Raw genomic sequence first — 15,425 nt, forward strand, 5'->3', positions numbered from 1 at the left:
AGAGAAATATTCCATGACGTTTTCCACTTCCATCTCTTTCCAGAGAGGAGAGCCGTACTGAACGTGGTGATGCTCATACCTTCTCACCAACTTGCTCCTGATGGGTTTGGTGATGATGTGCCCTCTGGCTTTTCTAGGAAACAAAATCATCATTTTCACCATATAAGGCATGTCCTCTCCAGCATGCCCACTTCCATGAATCTTTTAATTTCTTTCTCTAGTCTCCATCATAGCAACTCAGTGGTTTCAGTTTTTCTCAGCACACTTTGCTTTCTCCAGGCATCCGTGATAGGGTGTGAAATCCCTTATCCCAAGAAGATGCCCAGAGGTCGATCAGCTTTCATCATTCAGTCATATATTTCAGCTTTTCTGATCAAGCAGCCTCAAAATTCAGTCCTATGGGTATTCCAATGATTCTTGTTGATCCACACTGGCTAATTCTGTAACTCCTTTGCACTATAGTCTTTTCTTAGCTGGATGATATAATTCTGGCTGGATTATGCTGAGGTTTCATCCTAGCTGTAGCCCATAAAGTGGGATCTTTTCTTTTTAATTTGTTTTTTATATTGAAGTATAGTTGATTTACAGTGTTGTGTTATTTAGTGCTGTATAGCAGTGACTCAGTTATACATGTCTACACACTCATTTTCATATTCTCTTCCCTTATGCTTTATCACAGGATATTAAATATGGTTCCCTATGCTACATAAATTAATAGTACAAACTTGTTTATCCATTCTATATATACCAATAAGTCTAGTAGTTCTTTAATTTTGGGTTTTATATATACAATATAACAATAAAATAACTCCAAATACACCATTTTAACAATTTGTAAGTGTACAGTTCCTCTGGTGGGTCAGATGGTAAAGAATCCACCCACAGTGAGGGAGACCTGGGTTCGATCCCTGGGTCTGGAAGATCCCCTGAAGAAGGAAATGGCAACCCACACTAGTATTCTGGCCTGGAGAATCCCATGGATGGAGGAGCCTGGCTGGCTACAGTCCATAGGGTCACAAAGAGTCAGACACGACTGAGTGACTTCACTTTCTTTCAATGGCATTAATTATATTCACAACCATTATCACTATTTTCAAAACATTCCATATAGAAACTCTATATTCCTTCAACAATAACTCTCCTCGGCATTTCTACTGTATTTTATATTTCTATTAATTTGCTTATTCTGGGTATGTCATATAAGTGGAATCATAAAATATTTGTCCCTTTGTGACCAGCTGATTTCACTTAGCACAATGTTTAAAAGATTCATTCATGCTGTAGCATGTATCAAAATGCCATTCCTTTCTTTGGACGAATAATATTACTTTGTTATGTATATACCATATTTTCTTAATTCATTCACCTCTTGATGGATACTTGAGTTGCCTTCACCTTTGATTTCTGGGAATAATTCTATAATGAACATGTGTATACAAGGATCTGCCTGAGTCTCTGTTTTCACTTTTGGGGGGTATATACTGTGGAATGGAATTGATGGATCATATAGTAAATCTACATTTAACTTTTTGACAAGCTGCCAAATGAATACTGGTTGTCTGGTCCTTTTACCCCTGGAAAATGTACCAGCTACATGACTTAAACCAGGCTGTCCTTTTAGTTTTCCATTTGACCCTCAGGAAATCCTCTCATTCTTGCTGTGCCAAATTTGGGATACAACTGATGTACATCTGTTCCTGCTCTGTGTCCTGATATCTCACTCCATGAAGTGTACCATGCTTGACTTGCTGTTGAGCACAAGAGCAAATTCTCTGTCTATATTAGATGAGCAGATGGGTATCACGTGCCACTTTCTTCTTACAATCACCTCTGATCTTTACTAGGGCCTGGGCTCCAGAGAGTATGGAACGCCTCTTTACCCTCCCCTCCAAGGAACCATCGAGGAATCTCAGTGCAATGTGGGACCCTGCTTTGGTCTCTAGTCCCCTGTTCTAGGGGAACCGAAATGCCACTAGCAGTAACAGAGAACAAACAGGCAGGAGAGCTTAAAGTGTCTGTTTTATGCTGTAGATATACAGAAGTCTGTTCAGCTTGACTTCCTGGGTGGTGGTCACAGAAAACAACTCCATCCTGAGTGAGAGCTGCTTCTCTGTAGCAGGGAAGGAATTCCTGGGGAGGGATGTGTTGCAGTGGCGGGAAGAGTCCACATGGTGGTCATCAGGAAACTTGGGTCACAATTCAGCTCTGCCACGTACTTACTGCTTGGTGTTTGGAAAGTCATTTATCCTTTGTTTATCTCATTTTTTGGAATGGCTAAATCACATTGTCTCTCTATGTCATAAAATACCATTTTGAGGTTTAAATTGGGTTATGGGTGTGCAAACATACTGCAAAATAATAAAATGTTTTCCAAAGATAATTTGATATTCTTGAGAAAATAAGGTTATTTTTGAGAGTGTTGGTCCTGAGGTGAAAGTTGACTAAAATACTAAAATGTAGACTACTCTTTTTACCTACTCACCCATCTATCTACCCATCCATCCATCCACCCATCCTTCCATCCATCCATCTATCCATCCATCTGTTGGTCCATTCATTTGTACTCACTCATTCATTCAACAATAACTGAGCAGCCATCATGTGCTGGGTGCTAGAGATACAGGGAAGAATGAAACATGCATCCTGTACTTAAAAAAGTGACAGTCTACTAAGAAAGGAATACACGTAAATAGACAAACATGATACAGTGGGACAGAAGTGTTGATGGATGTAAGTTGGTGGGATATTTTGAGCACATTGGCAGGGCATCTAACTCCTGGGAGAGTCAGAGAAAGTGAGGTTACCATCACAGTGCAGGCTGGAAGAGTGAACACATTTTGAATTAGGCTGGACATCTTCCGAGTATGTCCCACGATGCAAATTACCTCCCGGTTTGTGTTCTCAGATGCTGCCAATTTTCCTGCCAGGCAACATCTGCTGTAGCACCTGTAAGCCTCACGCTAATGATTATTAATGACACTCTCCTTCTGCATTAGAGTCGATTGTTGAGGAAGCAACAGCACACAGCCCCTCCACACAGCTTGCACCTTGGCCACTGCTGAAGGGACCCGTGCCTTATGTTGGTGCCCCTGGGATCTAGCCACCCGTTTGGGATCACTCCTGCCTGCAGCAAGCAGGGCCTTAGCTTCCCTTTTGCTGTGTCTTCTCTTCCTTAAATATTCATTTTGGATCTGGATTTTATGAGTTACATGGTAATAGTAGCTGTCATTTAAATAGTGCTTGCAGGGTATCAGGCACTAGTCTAAATACTAAGTGAAATGTCACAGGGTCATGACACCTGCATTTTATAGAAGGGAAATTGAGGCACCAAGAGGTTGAGGATTCCTAGGTCACCCAGCTAAGAAGCCGGGGAGTGACATTTCTCACCCAGGCAACCCAGCTCTGGAATTCCCAGTCTTTACTGCTGTGGAGTATTATCTTTCATACATAGTATTTTAGAGTTTATAAAGCAGTTTCGTATATACAATTCATTTAATTCTGCTAGCTGGTGTAAAGCAGGTATTAATATTTCCCCATTTTATAGATGAGGGCACAGGGCTTTAGAAAGTCTTTGCAATTTGCCTAAATTTTCACAGCTTGTTGCTGGATCTTGGAACTAAGATTTCTAACTACAAGTAATCTTTCCAGGTAGCATGTTTATCCAGATTGACAGACGATGTCAAACAGGGTATTCATACAGAAACGGCTCATTTAGGAACATTTGAATCTTTGGCCCTTTCATCATCTTACTGAAGTTTTGCTCCCAAGGGAAAAAAAATTGCACGTAGACACAGAAAAGTCTTCCCAACAATCCTGTTCTCTAACGTCTGATTTTTCCTTTTTCCCTTTAGCACAGGAAGAAAAGCTAATTGAAATTCATGCCACGGTCTTATGAACTATGAGTCAGAAGAAAAGAAACACTTAATCACTTAACGCAATGATTATCTTTTCAAGCAAGCAAAAGGGAATAGGTTGGGGAGGGGCAGGGAAGAGGAGAGCTTGCAAGATATCTTATGGGAAACTCTTTGGAAACACGACTCTTTGATCTTTGCAGTTTTTCGGAGCCCTCCTGTGTAACTAAATATATACTTCTTTCTTATACTGTAGCCAATAAAGGGGCTTCCCAGGTATATCAGTGCTAGAGACAGCAAGAGACTGGGTTTGATCACGGGATTGGGAAGATCCCCTGGGGGAGGAAATGGCAAGCCACTCCAGGATTCTTGCCTGGAAAATCCCATGGACAGAGGAGCCTGGTGGGCTACAATGCCTGGGGTTACAAAAGAGTCAGACATGACTGAGCTACTGAACACACACATACACACACACACACACACACACAGAGTCAACAAAGAGAAAGCTGTAGTTCTATATTTGCTTTGATGTCAAAAGACAAATTCAAGTGTGTGTGTATTGATCACCCAGGGTCAAATCTTTATGAGAATCCATCCAACTGGGATGATGGATGCATTATCCATTTGGGATACCTGGGTTCCTTCTATGCTGTTTACAAGGTCAAGTTAGATTTGTTTCTTTGAGTCAAGCTTAGTTATTAGGAGGACAGACTCTGTCCTTGACTACTTTCTGTCCATCCTCTTCGCCCATCAACTGTTCTCTCCTCTGTAGGTAGGCTCCAAAGTCATGGTTTATGTCTGCATGTAGTCACAATTACTCTAGAAGAATCCCCCTGGCTCCCCATGAAGAACACATTCTCTGAGCTTATGCAGATTGCACTGTCCTAGTAAATCCAGTTCGCAGCCAGTTTTGCCCTCCAGCATTGAAAGAACTATTTGTTTCTTTGACTTTTTTTGTATTAGATGAAATGGTTGGTTTGTGTTTAGAACCATATGTTCTAAACATGTTTATTTCTAAAAAGGTTATTTTCATCTAATCTTGCCTATTTGAATTTGCATAAATAAATGTCATCATGATGTACCTGGATCATAAGGCATCTGTACGTGTGCTGTATGTTGAAGATAACTGATATTAACATGTTGAGTGATTCTGGATTAAGGCAGAACAATTAGACCACTGTTCAGGGCTAAGAATGTCACACAGTAAGGAGGAATTAGAGTCCAAGGATATTTCACAACTGAAACGGTTCTTAGAGTGGACTGCTCTGAACTTCCTTTTTGTATATTGCATAAAAGAATATGTCATGTTCTAGCGTGAACTGTTGACTCATGTTACTCTGCCTAGTAACAGCTCCTTAAAGTTGGTTGTTCTTTACCCATGATGAAAGAATTTATGTTTTTATGAAAGACTGTGCATCAGATATAAATGCTATAGGTGTGCATAGCATTTTGGAAAGGAACTGAAGATAGAGAAGGGTTGCATATTCAAGTGTGTGTCTAAAACATGTGCCCCTGTTTTCTTAACTCTAAATATTGTGACATCAGAAGTTCTCTGAGCCTCCATTTCTTCATTTGTAAAATGGGGATAAAAATACTTGACTCATTAGCTTCAGATTTGTCGTAAGGATTTAAATAAAGCAAGATGTGAGAAAACACTTTTGAAATGGAGTTGTTAAAATGTAATGATTTCCCATTATACATATCAGAATTTTTATTTTATAATTTTAGGATACTCTTTTGAACTATTTATTGATATGTCTATGTATTAAAATCACTTTTATATCAGAGAAAACAAGTCATTGCATTTTTAGAGGAATCATTTAAAGGAAAAAAGAAACCCAACTGATAGTTAATACTATCAGTATTAACTGTGTTAAATCAGTTACATTTTATAAACACAAAAGAGAAGGAAAATAGAAATGGGAGAAGGAACGTACGTAATGTTTGAGGCTGTTATTATTCAGTTAGGTAAAGATTATGATTCTCCTAGAACACGCAGAGGGAAGTTGATTGTGGAGTTGAGCTGATATGTGTGACATATCCAGAGAAGGCAATGGCACCCCACTCCAGTACTCTTGCCTGGAAAATCCCATGGACGGAGGAGCCTGGTAGGCTGCAGTCCATGGGGTCACACAGAGTCGGACACGACTGAGCGACTTCACTTTCACTTTTCACTTTCATGCATTGGAGAAGGAAATGGCAACCCACTCCAGTGTTCTTGTCTGGAGAATCCCAGGGACGGGGCAGCCTGGTGGGCTGCCGTCTATGGGGTTGCACAGAGTCAGACATGACTGAAGCGACTTAGCAGCAGTGTGACATATCAGGTGGTAACGTGTGCAATGGAAAATGAATAATAGACAAAAGAGACGGCACACCGCATGCTTTTCTGCAAACTTCAGGATTTGGATAGCCAGGAAGATTTCCAGCATGTGTGGCTGTGTCTCACTTCTTAGGCACTTTTTGTTTTAAAAAATGATCTGGTTATTTGAATATTGGTTGTGTCTTTAGAGGCACATGTTATGATGATGCATCTCCCAAAAGAATGACTGGAGTGTTATACCAGCTTCCCAATGGAATAGACCAGTATACCAATAAATACTCCACTCTTCAAAGTTCAAGAGAAAGGGAAAAAAGCTCAGGCCATCCCATCCTAAAGTCCAGCAAATTTCCTAGAGATTCAGATAATCTGATAATACAAATAGAAACGATCTTAAAAAACTTTTTGATAAATTTCTTTATCTTACAGGTATATAAAGTAGCTAGAAAGGGTGCTTGCCTACAGTGACATAGCTATTTTTTTTCCTCTTCTCTTTTTGTGGCTATGCCACATGGCACACAGGATCTTAGTTCCCTGACCAGGGATTAAACCCGTGTCCCCTGCAGTGGACTGCAGGGAAGTCCCCACATAGCTAATTTGTTGAAGTCTGGTTTCTGGTCTCTACCTAGCTACTAATTTGATAAAAAATAAAATAAAAATAGAACAAGTTGCAGTAGTTTTGAGACAACCATTTTCTGATTTGATTGAATGCATTGATCTAGTTAATTATGAACTTGCCAAGTTTCCTCCAAACCTTCGTTATGAAGGAAACCTACTGGCATTTACCTTAGAAATATGAGCTTTCATTGAATAAAATGGCATTAAAGTTTATTCTTTTTTATTAAAGCAACAAGAACATAATTCCTAATGCCAGAAAGGTCAGCTATAGTTCAGCTACCAAAAGCAAAGTGAGGAGATTGTTTTATTCTAACATGAAGTTCTTTCAGATTCAGAAGGCAGGAGTAGCTACTAAGTCATCTCCTAGGAAGGTTTTGAATCTGAAGAAAACATTGGGAATGATGGTCGCTTAAAATATATCCACAGATCTTTTGACATGCCTCCCTTCAAGAGATACAGCCTAATTTTCCTCTTTTGTAGGCTGGACTGAGTGACTGTCCTCTAACAGAATAAAGCAGAAGTAATGATGTGCAACTTTGGAGGCAAGGTTGTAAAAAGGCAGGCAGCTTCCTTCCTGATCACTTTCTTGCACTGCTGTGTCTGGGTGATGTTAGCTCCATGCTGGGGAGAGGACCGTGTAAGTGAGGAATTGAAGGCTCCTGCCAAGAACTAGCAAGGAACGAAGGATCTGGCCGATAGTGGCGTTAGTGCACCCTTTTGGCAGAATTAATAGATCCTTTAGCCATGGTGAAGCCATCAGATGCAGTAGACCCTACTGACATCTGTCTACATCCACCCAGCAAGCCCAAGGTGGTCAACTCATCCCGGTTAGCCAAGAACTTTTCTGGTTTTAGTACCAAAAACCCCATGTCCTAGGAATTCCCTGAGTCCTAGGCAAACTAGAAATGTTCATCACCCCAATTTTCCTGAATTCCTGACCCACAGAAACTGTGAAATAATCACTGATATGTTAATACTAAATTTTGGGTTTGTTACACAGAAATAGATACTCACACTGGAGCAGTTGTTTAATATTGGTTGTGGTTGAAGCATCAAAATGCAGAAATGAAGATTTGTCTCCGACATGCATGTACACAATCTTCCCTTCAGAGTCTGACTCTAGTTTTCATAATCTAATGAACAACTGGCTGAAAACCAGTCATTTTACCCATTGTCTTACCCCCATTCAGATCATTTTTTCCCCTAAATGTTACGCTTGTTTTGACATCTAATGGATAATTATCACACTTCTAACCAGTGTTACTCAGTATAGTGTATGCAGACTACCGACCCCAGGATCAGCTGGAGAATCTATTAGAATGCAGATTTCTGGCTCCATTATTGAAGGGGCCAGGAATCAGAATTTCCAGGGGTTGGGGATCAGCATGTGTTTATTAGGCTTCTCAGGTGAGTCTTAGACATGGCTTTAAGAGAAATGATTTTTAAAATCCTGCTGTTCACCACCAACTTTCAAGCTGATAGAAAAAATACTTTGACTATTATAGGTTATGAAAGAGCTGTTATTGATAATAGGATTACAATTACCCTTGGTTTCAATCTTCTTAATTTCACTGGGGGAAGCAGAGGCATGAACACTGACAGAACAGACGGATGAGTTCAACGATTGCATTCAGGAGATGGTTTCATAGGTCAGCAGACATGCTGTGGACTCATTTGGGGAAGAGCCGCAGAAAATCACTGAAAGTCCACTGGCTGGGAGGCATCGGTGCATATTTTCCCTTTCTTGTGAAGTTAGACAGACATCTGAAGGCCCAAATAATCTGTTATGAATGCAAACAATTATAACTGCAGTCAGGCTGTTTCTGAAGGGAGATGAGCAAACCAACAGAAGACAAATTGAGGAGGCACAGAAGAGCCCAAATGAGAAAAACGATTGCAATTCAAAAAGATCGCAGTTCCAGCACGATGACAAATATGAATAATAAACACGCTCACTTCCTAGCATACACATCTCTGCTAACGAAAAACCGTACAGATTGTACAAATAATGTGCCCATCAGGAAAGGGGAGTGTACACCCAAGTGAAATCCTTAGGGAAAGCAACTCTTCCCAGGAAGGATGTGATACAGCAGAAGCAAAGGGAGGCAATGGAAGCAAAGGAAAAGGAAGGCTGGGTGGCACTCCTTGTTTAGCTATAAACAAAGAGCAGGGGCTCAAGGAGAAGGGGACGACAGAGGATGAGACAGTTGGATAGCATCACCGGCTTGATGGATATGAATTTGAGTAAGCTCCAGGAGTTTGTGATGGACAGGGAAGCCTGGCGTGTTGCAGTCCATGGGTTTGTAAAGAGTCAGACATGACTGAGCAACTGAACTGAACTGAGGGGGTCAAGGAGACAGAACAGAGGGGGTCGCAAATGAATTTCAGATAGCGTACTTTTCTCTTTTTGATGGCCACATTTAGTTAGCATAGATTTGATTAGCTTCAATTCAATTAAATTGAATTCAACTCAGTTCAATGTTATGAACTTCAATGCTTCATTTAGGCACTGAGCTTATCCAGGATTGAGTAAAGTGAGGTTCTCATCTTTCAGGAGTTTAGCAGGAGTAGGGAAGATTAAGTAGAAATATAAACAACTTGTGTGATGACTGTACCAGTCTCTACTAGAAGGTATACTTCATGCTCTCCTCCATATCCTAGAGGGTGTATTTCCTGTGTCCTTCTGGGTGGAGGAAGGATAAAACTCATCTACAAAATTCATATAATTTTGTTGTTGGTGGGTTATTGTCTCAGATTTTTTAAACTGCTATGTTTATTTCTCCAGAAGGACAATATCAGACGAGTTGATTTAGTAAAAGTTATTAGAGAAAATATTTCTTTCTGACGCCTCTTCTTCAAATTATGCTGCTGCCGCTCAGTCGCTCAGTCGTGTCCAACTCTCTGCGGCCCCATGGACTGTAGCCCACCAGGCTCCTCTGTCCATGGATTCTCCAGGCAAGAATACTTGAGCAGATTGTCATTTCCTATTTCAGGGCATCTGCTCCTTCCAGGGATCAAACCTGTGTCTCTTCCTTCCCCTGGATTGGCAGGTGGACTCTTTATCACTAGGGCTGCCTGAGAATTACAGCAGACATGTATAGCTGATATTTATAGGTATATAGATTTCCCTCTTCCTCATAATAATTATGTGGAATATCTACTATTAGTTACAGTTTAGAGATGATGAGAAGAGACTGAGACAACTTCAACTAAGTATGTTGCCCAAGGTCACACGGCTAGCAAGGGGTGAAGCTGCAGTTGCAACCCAGGTCTTTCTAATGTTGTTAGCGTGCTGTCTCTTAAAAGCCCTTATGTTGCCTTTTGAGATAGAATGGAAGGAGATGAAATAAACTCTAAGTAAATGTACAAATAAAGTAAAGGCATCCAAATGAGGCAATTTTTTCTGACATGGGGTTAGATATTCCAAAGGCATAGTGGCAACTGAATTGAGTTTTAAAGAACAGAAAGGATTTTAATAAAGACTTGAGAATTGAGGAAGCAGAAGGACCAAAAATATTAAGACTCACAAGTTAAGGGTGCATTTTGAAGCTGATCAGAGTATAGGGCACACAGCATTATAGAGAGAGGGACAAGACTAGAATGATAATTTGCAATTAGATATTTTAAAATTCACAATAGGAATTTGGCATTTTATTCTAGAAGCAGTCATGAAGGCTTTGCAATTTTAAAGGAGGGAAATGAATGTCAGCGTTTGGGGCAGAGCAAGGCTTACTGTAAGGGCCATGCAAAGAGAAAGAGTGGCTTATGCTAAAAAAACCCAAACTCCTCCATGTCTTTGAGGGAAGCATTTTTAAGGGCAAGGTGAGGGAGTGGGGTTGCAGGGTGTATGATAAGCTCATATGCAATTCTCTGATTTGCCGATGGTGAGGTTACAGGGCAGTGTCACAGGGGTTACCATTATCAATCTTTAAGCTCCAGTAGGGCTGGTGGCAATATAATTACTCCTAGTCATAAAGTAGTTACCTTCTTCCACTTGGTGGGAGCTTAAGCATCTGTGAAACAACTCAGGAAATGTCCATCAGATCCTATTACATAGATACTTCAGGAAGGAACTAAAGATTCTGTGACTGCCATATACCTGATATCTTGTCTAAATTCTTACTAGTTCTCCTGGCCCAGCTGCTATTTTTGTCATTACATGTTCACATGCTTTCAATCATTTATTCTTGTGACTCAAGGGAGTCCTGGGAGACTACAGCTTTTCTATAAACAAGAGGAGACAGAAGACATGGCCAGTGGGGTGGCGGGAGCAGGGATAGGATCTGTCTCTGGAAGGCCTCATCATGTCCTGCTCAGTTACAATATGATGAACAAGAGAGGCAACAGAGGATCAGACAACAAATGTTGTCACAGACAACGTGTACAGTCTGTGAACCTACTTAAGAAGCTATTGAATTAGTCTAAGTCAAGGCTATGGTTTTTCCAATGGTCATATATGGATGCGAGAGTTGGACTGTGAAGAAAGCTGTGCGCCAAAGAATTGATGCTTTTGAACTGTGGTGTTGGAGAAGACTCTTGAGAGTCCCTTGGACTGCAAGGAGATCCAACCAGTCCATTCTAAAGGAGATCAGCCCTGGGTGTTCTTTGGAAGGACTGATGCTAAAGCTGAAATTCCAGTACTTTGGCCACCTCATGCTAAGAGGTGACTCATTGGAAAAGACTCTGATGCTGGGAAGAATTGGGGGCAGGAGGAGAAGGGGACGACAGAGGATGAGATGGCTGGATGGCATCACCGACTCGATGGACGTGAGTTTGAGTGAACTCTGGGAGATGATGATGGACAGGGAGGCCTGGTGTGCTGTGATTCATGGGGTCGCAAAGAGTTAGACACAACTGAGCGACTGAACTGAACTGAAAGCTGACACAAAGCAAACAAACAAACTACAAAAAAAACCAAGAATACAGTCAAGAGCAGAGGTGTTACAGAGAACAGAGTTATCCAGATTTGTTGAGAACCTGTAATGCAAGGGGTGAAGAAGAGAAAGCTGTTGAGGATGACTCCCAAATTTTCACATGTGATTAGGATATAAGTGAAAGTGAAAGTGAAGTGAAGTCACTCAGTCGTGTCTGACTCTTCACGACCCCATGGACTGCAGCCTACCAGGCTCCTCCGTCCATGGGATTTTCCAGGCAAGAGTACTGGAGTGGGGTGCCATTGCCTTCTCCCGATTAGGATATAAAGGTGTTATTAAACAAGGCAGAAAATTCAGCAAGGGGTTTTGGAAACAAATGGAAAACAGAAAACTTGTTCAGGAACTCAAGAGAGAGATACAGTCTTGTGACATGGATGGGAGCTTTTATGCTTTTGGGTCATTTGTAAGATTATCTCCATTTTATCAATAGGAAATGTGAGGCATGAACAGAGACATTCACTTCCCTATGAGGTTATACAAACATCTAACTTAACAAGTTGATTCCTACCAACTTTGATGAGGAAAATGGACAGTCTCTGACTATTATAAGCCTTCAGACCAAGGAGGAGAAAATCAATAATTCATATTCTACAAACATTCTGCAAATTTTAGTCAGTATTCAGACTAGAATCAAACATTGGAATATGATGGAATAGGTATGTCCATAGTTCAGCATTCATATCGTAAACTTTTTTGCTGACTTTTATCCTTTCTTCTTAGTTGAAGAGCAGCTTTGCTAAATACATTGTTTCATGCTGTGTCTTGAAAGCTTTTTCTGAAATCTTGATGTCGTTCTTTCTACAACCTCTCAAGAAATTTATAAGTAGAAACTGTATGTTTCACAATTGAGAAATATGTTTCTACTCTCCAAAATTAAAAGGACGAGATTTTTGCAGCTGTCATTTTGAAAATTAATTATCTTTTATGTCACATGTATGGCATATTATCACATTATTTTAGAAACAGAGTATTATTTTAGCTAGTGTGCTATAATGCTAAGAACATAATGATTATAATTATTTTCTGATGGAATTTAAAGGGACCTGAATGATTTTGTAGTGAAAGTCGCCATTCTTGGAAAGTCTGACTTGTAGATTTTAGTTTCCAAAGTTTAGGAATAGGAAAATCTTTCTGTTGGTTTATAAAAATACCAGAAATATAGCTTTCCCAGAACCTAGCTTCTGAAATTGAGATCAGGCAAGAGAATATCCAAAAATATTCATGTCATGTGACATGTTGGACTCTTTGTGACCCCATGGTCTATAGCCCACCAAGCTCCTCTGTTCATGGGATTTTTCAGGCAAGAACACTGGAATGGTTTCACTTCCTTCTCTGAGAGATCTTCCTGACCTAGGGATCGAATCTACTTACCCAGTAATACCCAAGCTTAAAAATATTGTGCTCTGAATGAATGTTAGTTTTTGAAATATTTATGGGAGTATAGTTGATTTATGTGTTATTTTCAGGTGTACAGCAAAATGAATCAGTTATACAGATACCTATGTCCACTCTTTTTTTAGATTCCTTTCCCATATAGGTCAGTACAGAGTACTGCTAGAGTTCCCCATTCTATACAGTGGGTCCTTAGTTAACTATTTCACATGTAGCAGTGTGCATATGTCAAGACCAATCTCCCAATTTATCCTCCCACCTTTCCCTCTGGTGTTATTAAGGTATCCTGAGAATATAGATTATTCTTTCATGGAAATAATTAAATGGTAAATTATCAAAAGAGTCAATATAGTGAGAGCTTCAAATTCAGGCTTTTGTGTCAAACAAGCCTGCTTTGAGATGAGCTTGGCCATTTATTAATGGATCAAGTTGGTCAAATGATTTGAACTATGGAAATTCTCAATTCCTATAATAGCATAATTATACCTCAGAGTTGTGAGAGTTAAATGACAGAATGCATATAAAGTGTTGAGGAGAAAAAAAAATAAGGTGACTTGGGATTTATGTATCTTGACCATTCATTAGCTACAGGAAATTTTAATGATCTCTATCCAGGAAAGTCACTGAGATGCAGTAATGTTTATGCAAGATTTATGCACAATATGGTAGAGAAACTGGGATTGGAGGTAAATAGAATGTGTGGGGTAGGGCAAGGAACTCCATATACACCCACTGTCTTCAGGCAAGATGAGTGCGTGTGTGCTCGGTCACTTCAGTAGTGTCCCACTCTGGGATTCCATGGACTGTCGCCCACCAGGCTTCTCTGTCCATGGGATTCTCCAGGCAAGAATACTGGAGTGGGCTGCCATTTCCTCCTCCAGGGGATCTTCCCCACCCAGGGATCAAACCTACGTCTCCAGCAGCTCCTGCATTGGCAAATGGATTCTTTAACAATGAGCCCCTTGGGAAACCTTCAGGCAAAATGGTACCTACCAAAGAGAGACTGAGAGGGTAACAGGCAGGAAGGTCAGAGGTCTCCAAAAGGAGGAAATAGCCTGCAAGTGTCGGACATTTTTGTCTCTCTTAAGCGACAAGAGGAAACAAACTAGCGATATTTTTTCCTTCTCTATACAAATTTAAAAGGAGGTTTCTCTTAAAATACTGTGTTGCCATAAAGACACCTGGTTTCACCTGAAGTTAACTATCCTCAAACCTAGAGATAACCAATGCCTTTTTCTTAAGGAAACGTTTGTCTTAAGCTATGCTAATGTACTATGCATTTACCCCAGACTCTGTCTTCAAGTCCATACCGCCTCTTGGCTCAGAACCTACTTGACAAACCAGTATGTTATACTCAGATATTGTTACCCTAATCTATGTAAATAAAACTATTTATATGGTGATTTGCCCTTCTTCAAGATTCAAGTTAATCATTTTATGGCCCAGGATGAACCATTTGGTGCCAAGATTATCCCAAAATGCATCTTACGGGTGAAGGGCCTGGTGCCATTCTGAGTTTTAAGACATTCCTTTCTTTTATTAACAGACTGCTAGTGACTATATAACATCCAGCTGAAGACTAGCATGGAGATACTCTTTCTGCCCCCTTCTGATGCCTGTCAACAGCTTTCTCCATCTCCTTTATACTTTAATAAAACTTTATTACACAAAAGCTCTGAGCGATCAAACCTCGTCTCTGGCCCCGGATTAAATTCTCCTCCAGGGGCCAAAAATCCTGGTGTCTTTGCGTCATTCAACAACAATCTTTCAAGACCACGTGGGAAGAAGCCAAGATGCTCACTTAGAAACAATATTGAGGGTAGGAGTGGGTTTCATAAAGGGGCACTTACAACTTCAGGCACCTGGGGAAGAAGTTATAAAAAAATTATTCAGTTACTACTATGTGCAATTTGTTATGTTACTAATATATACATCACTGCATTTTCATAATCTTGTAGTATAATGGTTATTATCTCAATGTTGGAGATTGATTTCCTTAAACTTGGAAAATTTAATTGTCTGAAGACTACATACCGAGAAAGTTATGAAGTCATGATTTAATTTCTGGGTTGTAATGGTAAAGTTCATGAGCTTTCCATGGTAACACTGCCTCCCTCACCTGCTTGTACATGCTGGACATGGAACTGTCAAGGAAGATAATATGATGGATACATTGGCCAAGAGAAACCTATTGGAAGAGCTAAGGTGGATCTCATCCTAGCCTTCCTTTTTTAAGATGCATTTGCAAAGGTCACACAACAATATCCCACGAAACTACACCACCCCACCCAGGGCTGGAACAGGACCAATTCG

The sequence above is a fragment of the Bos grunniens genome, chromosome 27 (assembly GCF_055505025.1).
Source record: "Bos grunniens cultivar Pamir isolate PY7600 chromosome 27, Bosgru_T2T1.0, whole genome shotgun sequence".
Taxonomy (NCBI): Eukaryota; Metazoa; Chordata; class Mammalia; order Artiodactyla; family Bovidae; genus Bos; species Bos grunniens.